This window comes from Onychomys torridus, chromosome 12 (genome assembly GCF_903995425.1).
Source record: "Onychomys torridus chromosome 12, mOncTor1.1, whole genome shotgun sequence".
NCBI classification, from domain to species: domain Eukaryota; kingdom Metazoa; phylum Chordata; class Mammalia; order Rodentia; family Cricetidae; genus Onychomys; species Onychomys torridus.
The window spans coordinates 10,276,452-10,288,578 of record NC_050454.1 but is presented as its reverse complement, the minus strand read 5'-3'; positions in this window follow the sequence as shown (position 1 = coordinate 10,288,578).

Sequence of the window (12,127 nt, the reverse complement as noted above, 5' to 3'; positions counted from 1 at the left end):
GCATGGAGTAGCCACATGCGGTCCTGTACGCATGCGTGGCCCACTCTTTAAAAAGCCGGCGCCATGTTGCACAGGTCTCTCTCTCCTCTCTTCTCTCTCTTCTCTTCTCTCCTCTTCTCTCGTCTCCTCACTCACGTGTGTGCTTCACACAGGCCTGTCACGTCTCTTCCTATCCTATATTAATAAACAGCTCTTCTGTGGATTTGTCGTGTTCGACATGTTCCTCCCGGGGTAAGAGCGCCAATAAATAACTAACACTACCGGAGTTAGAATGGGCTTTATTAGAAAGAAGAGGGGACAGGACGGAGAAGCCAGGCCTGGTGGAGAGGAAACACAGGAAGAGAGACGCAGAGAGAAAGCGTAGGGGTGCACGTCCGGCTTTAAGGCTGGGACGCCGTTGCCTGTTGATGGAGTAATAAGGCGCCAGACAAGATCCCAAGCTGCATATGTACAGAATCCTAACAGGGCTGGAGAGATGGCTCAGCAGATAAGAGTACTGGCTGCTTTTCCAGAGGACCTGGGTTCATGTCCCAGCACCCATATGGCAGCTAACAACTGCCTCCAGCTCCACAGGGTCTGGCACCCTCACACAGACATACATCCTGGCAAAACAATGTGTATAAAATAAAAATAAATAAAACTTAATAATAAAAGAATCTAGGTCCAGCTGGGTATGATGGTGCACACCTTTAGTCCCAGCACCCTGGATTTGGGATTTCTGGCCACTCCTCCAGCTATATGACTGCACATGCACAGTTTAATATGTGAAGCAAGGGACCTTACATCCTACCCAGTCCATGTACTGCCTGATCACATAATCTGCATGCACATGATTACACAATCTGAGCATGCGTGGCATAGCTCCCCCATAAGCCCATATGTGCATGTGCATGGGAATCCACAAGAAGCAGATCAGACCCTTCCCCCCTCTTCTTCTCCTCCTCCTCCTCAAGTGTCTTTCCAACAGGCCTGGTCACACACTCTTCTGTCCCTTCCTTCCTCCTAATAAAGCTCTGATGCTGGGTTTTGTCATGCCTTGTGACCTTTGTCGCATGGTAACAGCGCCACTTATTAAAACCAACACTGAAGGCAGAGGCAGGTGGATCTCTGAGTTCAAGGGCAGCCTGATCTATAGAGCTACACAGGGAAACCCTGTCTCCAAACAAAAAACAACAAACCATGGAGCCAGCCAGAGGGCTCAGCAGGTAAAGATACTTGCCACCAGACCTGACCTGAGTTTGATCCCTGAGACCTACGTGAACAGAAAGAGAATTGACTCCTACAGCATGTCCTCTGAGCTCCAAACATAGGCTAGGGCACTCACCGCCCCTAACTTGATAAATTAACAAATAAATGTAATTTAAAATTTAAAACCAAACCAATAAGCAAGGAAACAAATAAAAAGAACCATCAACATAATAATGTTTTAAGATCCTCGAACCTCCTCTGGGCTTTGAAGAGGCAAGTGAATGCCCCAGAAACCAGAGAACAGACCTAAAGCTTCCCGGTCTTCTGGGATGCTTCTAGGCATCTGCAGATGAATGAAAGTAAAGAAATCTAGAGGAAGGTTTCCCGGTGTCTGAATCCTGTGTGTTTTGGTAGGTCGAGCCTTCAGAAGTATAAACATACCCAGATGTTTAAAGCTTTGCCCCTGTTGTATCTAAATATCAAAACAACGGAGCTTTTGAACCTTTCTTCCCTACCCCACAGGGACTTGGAGAACCTTCTTTAAATGACTTCCCTTTGTTTCCCTAATAGCTCTCAGGCCCAGGGGGCCCAGGGCCGTTGGTCAGCCACAAACAAATCTAACTTTAAGGTCCCACACACGTAAGGTCCGCCCAAAGTGTTCAAATGCAGATTGGGGCTGTTACCTGTGGAGCAATTCCTGGGAGTCCTGGGAAAGAGGGTCTTGGAGCCCTCTGTGGGAAGCCAGGGAATGGGAGCTTTGGGGGAATCTTGTCTCTTTAACAAGTCAGTTCTCAGCTAGCAGGTGCCAGGCTGTCCTGGCCTCTTGCGCATGATAAAGGAACCCATTTCCTCTGTCTAAGGCTTGGCCTTTCTCTCCCAGCTCCAGCCTGCGTCATCTACACTAGCTCTGCAACAGCTATTGCTCAATTGGAATTTCCAGCTTGCCCCATTCCTCTCTCTCTGAACCCCACCCCCTCAGAGAATCTCCAACAAAGAAAAACCGTCAAAAAGCCCAGTTCTGCATTATTGGAGGCTATTGCGGACCCCGCCCCCGCGCCCCCAAAGTTGCCAGGGACCCAAGTCCCCACCCAAAGCATTGTAATTGGGCACAAACCCAGCTTGTGGTGGACATGTCATCACCTCTCATCTACAGGGTACTTAAGCACCCTGCGTTAGTTCGGCCATGTGACTTCTTTCTCCCTCCTCGATCTCTGGGGGCTAGAGGACTCAATGGGAGTTGATTTACTCAAAAATAAACCTGTTTTTTCTTACTTTTTCAATTTGGCTTGATCTGCCTTACTGCATTGGTGGAGAAATCTATTATGGGGGTACAGAAAACCTATTATCTTGGTGCTGAAACCCGGGAGAAGCTGAGCCTTCTTGCCAGTGGACTAGGTCCCCTGGCCACACGGGGGGGGGGGAGGTGGAAAGGGCCACTCCTCTCCCTTTATCTTCCTCTCTGCCAGATGGGATCAACTTTTGACTTGGGGTAAGTCACCCACTTGCAAGCCACCGCTTACAGAGATACTGGGTATCTCTTCCAGGTCAAGATCTCTTCTGGGATCTCCTGCCAAGCTGTGGCAGCATCAGGGCAAGCCCAGCCTGTTCCAGAGCAAAGACCATCTTAGTTCTGGGGGACCTTTTCAGAAGAGCTATCCTACCCAAAGGCTACCCCACCCCTACTGCTTGACCCAAGGCTATCACAGAAGATGCATCACCCTAGCCTTCAGTCTCCAGCCCAGGCTTAGAAATCAGCAACCTCTGATCTAAACCTGCTCCTCAGTCACCCCTGGGGTGTCTACTACAAAATTTATCCAAATTTGGTCTGTCTCACATGATATGATGAATGATTTGAGCTCCCTTATCCGGGGCTTTTGAGCTCTGCCCTCTCGCCCCTCTCTCTTCCCTGTTCTCTGTCTGTCTGTCTACCTGCTTCTCTCATATTTCCACTCCAAGATGGCCTTTCACTCTTCCCATTCTCCAATAAACCTCTTCCACTAACTCTGTTGTTCTTGGTGTGTTCTCTTAGTGGCGTACCTTGGCCGAGGCCACCGAAAGGTAGCCACTTTGCCTTTTTTTTTTTTTTTTTTTTTTTTTTGGTTTTTGGTTTTTAGAGACAGGGTTTCTCTGTATTGTTTTGGTGCCTGTCCTGGAACTCTCTCTGCAGACCAGGCTGGCCTCGAACTCACAGAGATCTGCTTGGCTCTGCCTCCCAAGTGCTAGGATTAAAGGTATGTGTGACCACCAGCCAGCCCACTTGGCCTTTTTTACTCACTAGGCTCTCCTGGAATTTGGTCTGGCTATGCTGGAATTCTACATGCCCCCAAACAGATCCACTCTCTGTGTGTGTTTCTGTCTGCTCTCCCACCCTACCATGCTGGGATTCTACCTGCCTGCTCCACCAGAAACAGATCCACTTCTCTCTTTGTTTCTGTCTGCTCTCCTACCCTAAACTACACAAATGTCCCATACTTATGTTTGTTACCACATGGGAGTCAAAGCCAGACAGGCCAGCTGCTTTGTGCCCAGAACAAGCCTGTTCTTCCTTATAGTGACTACTGATCTAAGCCTCAATAAGGTATATACGGATCATTTGTCTGTAAATTTGATTCCAAATTCTAGAGTCTGATACTTCAGCTGCTGCTTCCCTCTGCCTTGAGTCACCATCCATGTGGGCACATGAGTGTCTGCTGGTCTGGCTCCTGCAGCCTTTTCCACCCACATGAACATCTCCTCTCCTGCTCTCTCCCCTCTCCCAGCAGCCTGGGAGAGCCACAGCTTAAGTTCTAGGCCTCTATATTCACATGGCTCTGGCTGCTGACCCACATGGACGCCTCCTTTCTCTCCTCCCTCCTGGTTTTCTCCTGCCTTGCAGCCAGCCTGACCGCCCCCCTCCCCTTCACATCCTCCATGGACTCAGGTTTTATTTTATCAGCTTGGCCTCAGTACAAATCAATGGTCAAAATCGGCAAACTTGATTTCCAAATTTTCACAAATTGTTAACTGCTATGGCTGTAAACAAGTGAGCCCCAAATACCTGAAACCTAAACTTTCTCTGCTACACTTCTGAAGACCCTTACCTCTAAGGCTCTATTCCCTCACTCCTAAAAATCTTTTATTCTTTTATATACTTCTCTCTCTCTCTCTCTCTCTCTCTCTCTCTCCTCTGTTTAGCAGCCCTAGCTGTCCTGGAATTCACTTTGTAGGCCAGGCTGGCCTCGAACTCACAGAGATCCACCTGCCTCTGCTACCACTGCTCGGTCCTGCTCTATATCTTAAGATTATACTGTAAACTCTTATTTCAGGATTTGTAAGTTGCTCAAGTAGCATGATTTAAAATCTACACAATTTGTAACAAAGTATTTCCCATGGGAAGTTTTATTTGTCTTGCTGTTAGAAAAGTTTTATCTATTTTTGTACGTGTGGATGGATCTGTGCCTGTATGTTTTCTTGTGGACATGGGAGCTGCACAAAATTAATTATACAAAATTAAATGTGTAAATGTATGTGGTCACTGCACGTTTGTTTCTGACTGGTCATGTGTGAGTTTACTATGTTCCCTGTGTCTTGGTGATAGCTCAGCTGTTATTGTTGAAACTAGCTGCCTGGGCCCAGAATTTGCCTCTGGGATTTCTGGCCACTGAATCTGATGCAATGACAGAGATTCATATATCATTTGGGTATAAATAATATTAAAGTTATTTTATGCTATTCTACCTTATTTAGAAAAAAAACAGCTAAGGAATTGGGCATGGTTAAAAATCTGTAGCAAAAAGTTAATTTAAAACTTATAACTCCAAATTGGAACTGTTCTGGGAAATAATATGTGGTCTGCCACCATCTTAATTAAGTACAGCCATGCATGTGGGCAGTCGCCATTTTGACTAAGGTTGGAGAAGAGGGATGTCATATGACTTCACCACCATCTTGATTAACGGTGACCATATGGAGTGGGCCTAACAAGGAGACAACAGGTCTCTAAGGTATTTTGGATTAGGATGGATTGCTGTATGATAATTCCTGTCCTGTCCTGAAAACAAGGTTTATGAAAGATAGGATTTAAAACAAGGCTGGTTTAATGAGGTATTAAAGCTGCACCTCCTCCATGCATTCATGTATAGGGATGTATCTTGCTGGCAGCCAGATTTTGTAATGTAAGGGTAAATCCCTTTGATATTGATTTTAGAGACACCTAATTGTTTACACTGTCGAAACTTGGTTTTGCCTTCTACAAATTATGGTCATGCTCTATGTCTTCATTCTTTTTTTCTTTTTTTAAAGATTTATTTATTTATTATGCATACAGAAGACGGTGCCAGATCTCATTTACAGATGGTTGTGAGCCACCATGTGGTTGCTGGGAATCGAACTCAAGACCTCTGGAAGAGCAGTCAGTGCTCTTAACCTCTGAGCCATCTCTCCAGCCCCCTGTCTTCATTCTTGAAATAAAAACTTAGGACCACTGCCAAACACCAGAGACTGAAGTATTCCTGTCTCATGATGCAGCCAAATGGTGACCTGAGGAGTCTGGCAAAGGGTCTCTTCACCTAAGGTCTAGTCAGGCTAACAAAGCCTGATTTAGGAATTTTTGTCTGCTGTGGATATTGCTCTGTATAAATAAAATGCTGACTGGCCAGTAGCCAGGCGGGAAGTATAGGCAGGACAAGCAAAGAAGAGAATTCTGGGAAGTGAAAGGCTGAGGCAGAGAGACACTGCCAGCTGCCGCCATGACAAGCGAGATGTAAGGTACTGGTAAGCCACAAGCCACGTGGCAACTTATAGACTAATAGAAATGGGTTAATTTAAGATATAAGAACTAGATAACAAGAAGCCTGCCACGACCATACAGTTTATAATAATATAAGTCTCTGTGTGTTTACTTGGGTCCAAGCGGCTAGCCGCAGGGCTGCAGGAGCTGAACAGAACCAGGAAAACTTGAGCTACAGTATGTCCAACCTCCTTGCTTTTACTAACATTGTTAAGCTGTAGCTAGTTTGGTAAACTTAGTCATAGAAAACTGTGGTGAACTGTAAAAAAATCAGGAAAGATCTCAGTTCTCTGTGGACTGTGTTTATGAGTTAAAAGCCTTATCTTGATATTAAAAGAGCTTCAGTTCAAAAATTGTTTTCTTAAGGCTAAACTTAACAGGGATAAGGCTATAAAATCCTAGTTTTATAAGACATACAGGTTAACTGTCAGCCATCTCATAAAGGATCAATTTCTTTGATATGTTCAGATCTAGCTTGTATGTATGTTCTCAAAGTTAAGCCTAAAACAAGTAACTAGAAACAAGCAACATTTGTCTAGATATACCTAACAGATAATGATCCTCACATGCTTCAGAGATCTGAGAATATGACATTTAAAATGTTTAATAAAGAAGTTTTTCTTGATAGAGACATGCCACTATCCCTATCTCCTCCAAAGAAGATGGATGGGTGCAGAAGAACTTCCACCTGGAGCTTGTTTTAAATGTAGCAAATCCAGTCACGGAGCAGAAAAAAACTGTCTCTTATCTCACCTGCTGCCAAGCCCCTGTCCAGACTGTGGACAAGCAGGACACTGGGGAATTGATTGCTCCACTCTGCCAAGACAAGGTAGGCCTGTCCCCCCAAGTTCCTACTCCACAGGAAAGTATGTCAGATCTTCTGGGCCTGGCAGCTGAAGGCTGATGCTGTCCTAGGACCTCTGTCCCCAACAGCTGGGGTAGAACCTGGGGTAGCTGCTTCATCTGCTTACTCAGGTGAAATTTATCCTTCTCAGATCTGATGGTGCTTGATGAGGAGGCTACTGGTAACTTTGTCAGTTTAACATCACTCTCCCCCCCACACACCCCCGCTGGCTACAACCACCCTGGTAGTTCATTAGTTAGTTCATTAGATAAGTTTCTTGTTAAAAAAAATAAATAAATACAGATAAGTTTGTCTTGTTCACTTCATAGTAAAGGATAAACAGGTTTCAGATGTAAGTTTCCACTAAAGAACACAGAAAATGATTTAAAGATACATAAGTGAAAGTTGTAGAGGTATAAATAAATGATTTAAGGTATGTAAAGATGTCTCTGACTTCTGTCCCCTTTCTACGCTATTATTACACTGGAATTTTGGAGGTTCAGAATTTTAGCATTGATAAATGGAGTTCTGATAAACTGATAGAACACAGACTGTTTACAATTCAGTCACAAGCTCAAGATTTTACATTTGCCCTGGTTGTCTCTAAGTATAGACTTGAAGATGTGTTTCTCTGGGCTAAAACATGTATCAGGCTCTCTAGACATAGAAAAAGTATTCATGCCTTTTAACCCAAAGCCATAACCTTTGCTAAGACACCAAGGTATAAGTCTATTCCAGTGGTTTTACAGGCACCTGCATGTTCCTGGGGAAAGAGTGCTGCTACTGTATCAAGGAACCTGGTTGTGGAAACTAAATATCAAGTTTGAAGAACTTCCTCAATACAACCAGGACACATCTCCCTCCCAGTCTTTCTGGCAGTCTTCACTCTTTCCGTGGCTAGCCCCATTCATAGAGACGGTGGTAATAATCTGGTTTTCTCTCCCAGCAATTGCCTTCTCTACCTCCTCCACGAACAGATTCCTGAGGTCTCCAGGATAGTAGTGAACTGAGTGGTTCTTCACCCATACCTCACACTAAGCCAGAGCCCACCAACTCCTGACTTCCCCTCCCTACGTCGTCCCATGCAAACAGGAAGTAGCCATATTTGAACCAGCACCCATATACCCAAAAAGGTTACAATGTTCAGCTGGAACTTCCAGCTCCCTCTTGTAAAAGCCCCATTCCTCTCTCTCTCTGAACCCCGCCCTCTCAGAATCTCCAACAAAGAAAAAACCGCCAAAAAGCCCAGCTCTACATTCTTGGAGGTTGTGGTGATTCCTCCCCTGAAGTTATCGGCGGCCCAAGTCCCCACCCAAAGCATTATAATTGGGCACAAACCCAGCTTGTGATAGACACATCATCACCCCTCACCTACAGGATACATAAGCTTTAGTTCAGCCATGTGACTTTTCCCACCTCTGTCTCTGGGGGCTGGAGAGCTCACTGGGCGTTGCTTTGCTCAAAATAAACCTGTTCTTTTACCTTTCAATTTGGCTTGATCTGTCTTACTGCGTTGGTGGAGAAACTTATTATCGGGGTACAGAAAACCTACTAGCTATCATTGGTCTCTGTCAATGCAGACACTGTCCCTCAGCAGACCTGCAAACCCAGTGCATTCTGCAGACCTATTTACAATGCTTTCCCAAGACAGCCCTTGGGGCTCCCAGTTGGACATCTTTCCTCAGCTCTCTGGCCTCTAGAACAAAGCATGTCTCTGCAGTCTTCCACCATTAACCTCTTCTCTCACCAGGCATCCTGCTGCACACTGCTGCCTTGCTCTCCCTTAGCATGCCTGCCTTTGAGTCTCTTGCCATAATTGAGTCCAGGAAAAGCTGATTCATCCTTCAAAACTCAGCTAGGTGGGCTCTACAGTGCAGGCAGGGGACACTGCCCTGTTCTCCGTGCCCCTCCAGACTGTGAGCTCCGTGGAGGGAGGAGGTCTGTCTTAACTGACCTTGAACAACTGTTCCTGGACACAGGGCCATTATCTGTATCAGCATCACATATGGAAGTGGTGGCATTGCATTTTAATACTTTGCAGCAAGCTCCTGAGCCACTAAGGAAATCTTTAGTCTGAGTCACCAGACCTACTTTCCTGAGCATGGCTAGTTACGTACTAACGTTCGGTGTTCAACCAACTGTCCCAAAGGAGCCGTAGCCTGCAACACTGGGCCCAGACACTCATCTCCCTTTCCAACAGTAGCAGCCAGTAGACACCTACAGAACAGGCCCACACTGAGCTTAGAGTGAGCTGATGGACACCCTAGCTGAGACCAGTTTCGTCCCAGACCAATTGTCGCAACCTCTGGGATGGGTCCTGGGCCTGAGTGTTTCTAAACTCTATATACAGTCAAAATTGGAAATCACCAACTTTGTCTGAAATGGTGAGACTCTCACCACATGCTTGTCATCTCTCCTGAACACAGACAACCGTTCCCAGAGAAATGAGAAATGCTGCCATATCCCAACCACTTGCAGAGGTCAGAGTGAGGGGACTCGGTTGGTTTCGTTAACCAAGGATGCCAACAAGAAGACAAGGTAAGGATTCTGGGGACATTTCTCCTTGCAAAGCTTGGGATCAAAGGACCAGGATGAACTTTTGTCACATCGATCATTCGGGATGACTCAGCGTGTCACTTTCCTGTGAGATGGATTCTGCAATAATTCCTCCTCTGTGGTATATTAGGAAGACTGGATTGAGATGGGAAAGCTTTCTGTAAGCTACGCAGGGCGGAAGTCAACAGTTCTGAGTTCATGAGAAAGATGCCTGTGTCTGGCTCATGCCCCACTCAGCAACACAAGTACTGAGTACACAAATGCACAGAGGAGTGAGGCTGAGTGAGCAAATGTGGAAATGAGTAGGTACTGTTGAGTTCTGTGTCCCAGACTCACACCCTACAGCTCGGCATGGCTGAGACAAAGCCAGTCCTCAATACCTCACAGCCTTCAGGGACAGGATGCATATGTGCAGCAGCTTAACGCAGAAGGAAGAATCTGGGGCCCAGAACCTCTCCTGCAGAAACTGCCCTGGACTTAATCCTGAAACCCAGGAAAGCATGAGGTGTGTCCTCATGTTCTTCCTTCGTAGATGCTCCCAAAACCTGGCAGGGGCTAGCCGGTGAGGGCAAAGAATGCTAGAGAAAATGGGTGCCCTCCCGCCCAGCTCCAAGGCCTGCAGGTAGCTAAGTCGACACTGCCATGAGCAGAGGCTAAGCGCAAAGCCATGGGCAGTGCAGAAGCAGTCTGGGTCAAGAGCACTGGCGTCCGATTCAAATCCAGCAGCTGCCACAGAACGGCTGTGCACCCTGGGACAAATCACTTCATCCTTTTGTTTTAAAATAAGAAAAGGCTAATAACTCCCATGTCATTTATTGGGGAATAAATGGAAAATATGTTTCTGGAAACTTCCAGCACAATGCTTGGCTTTAAACATTCATTCATTTGTGGGCTCAATAAAATTCATGTGTTACAGCTTCCCAAGCCTGGGACACTGTTCCAGGGCCTTAAATCCTTTCCCACCCCCCTGCTGCCGGGACTGAGTGCCACTCCACTTCCATATAAGGGCAGAAGCAAAGAACCCAGGATTGGTTTACGGAGATACCTTGTCTCCCTCCACACCCCAGCAAAGATAGTGCAGGGAACTGTGTGAATTCCCTTCTCTCCACACAGACGAGCACCACATCATCAGGGGATTTCTTTCAGCTGGCTGAAGAAAGGCAAACAGAGCAAGACCTTTGATGGGTGAAGCCAGCGCCTCACCAAAGGGCATCCCACAGGCCAGAAGCACCCGGGCAGCCCGCGAAGGCTAGGTGCCATGGAGGGCGCGCTTCTCAGTTATCTCCCATTTCCTTTGGGAGCCCCGGAGACACGGCCTTCCCCTAAGCAGCCTCTGAGGTGGCCTGTGAAGCTTTTGTCCCTAGCAGCAGAGAAATTTCTGCTTCAGTGGCTCCAAACAAGGCTTGCATTAACTCCGGGCCCGTGAGGGGAGCACGTGCGACAAAACCCAACACCGTGTCCCAGCCCTCAGACAAGCACAAAACAAATGGTACCGGAATTTTTCAGAATAGAATCATCCGCTCAATGTCACTGCATACATTTACCTACCTCAGAGGCTATTCAAGGCCCCTTTCAAGGGAGCGATCAATAGAGATGGATCGGACAACATCTCTATGGCAACACCTCCATTGAAAAATGATGGCGACCGCAGTGAGAATGGCGATGACCATTTTTTTTAAAAAAAATATACACAAATACAGCATGGCTCACTCCAAAAGGGTCCTCTGTCTCCCAGGCTATGGGGCTGTGTTAAAACAATACCAGAACCGCTCACGACAAGACTGATTAGGGGCACCAAGGCGAGCTAGAGAACCCGGTAGTGCAGGTTTGCACAAAGCATTAAGATCTGGGCTTTTGGGACAAAGAAATTTGTCAACCAAATTAATATTCTCGCTGTCTCGGGAAACTCTCAAGCTGAAAGAGTTTCTGAGGACCTTATTTTGAGTACCCAACATGCAGGGATTTGTTAGTAAGAGGCCGTAAAGCAAATAGGAGCTGCCACCAGGCTCTCAAACTAAGTGTGAAGGGACACAGAGAGGGATCGGTGAGCTAAGACCACATCTGCCCTCTTCTCTGGTGCCTTCAAACCCTAGGTTCTGGGTTAGGAAGGGCCCTGGTATCCTCAGACATGAGAAACTTTAAGGGGCTTTGTGGTTTAAACGCCTGTGGTGGGGACACACTGAAAATTCTACCCCCACAGAGAAGATTGCTCACGCTACCGTTTTCTTACATTACTGACTGTTTTAGAAAATGGTCCTGCTCAGAAGTTCTTTTCCTTCCAACTGTCAGAAAGACTAAGAAAAGAAAAATGTTATCTCATCTATGGCTTTTGTGAGTCCTGGAGGAAAAGGAGGCCAGACCCGGGGTTGGAAGGTTGTCAGGGCGGACAGCCTGGTTGCCATGTTCCTGCTTCCTTTCCCCATGACCTTCGGTGAGTCATTAACCTTGCTTGCCTCTGCAGGTCCTTCCGTAACTTTTGAAGTACTTATGGATTGGTAGATGAAAGGTCCCAAGGCGAGTGCAGAGTTTATATACAGCGCCCTTTATACCCAACACCTGAAAGAAATTAACTGTAATAGGCTGAGTGTCGGGTGGAGGATGTGTGGGCTGCGGCTCACCATGACCTGAGTGTTTGCATTCCTGGGCTTTAAATAACCTTATTTCACCATGTCAAGAGAGAACGGGTTGTGGCTGAGGGCTCCTATAGTTTGTGCTGCTGTTTGGAGAGCAGAGCCCTAAGTGCCTGCTTTAGAGCCCCGGGATTTTGCCGT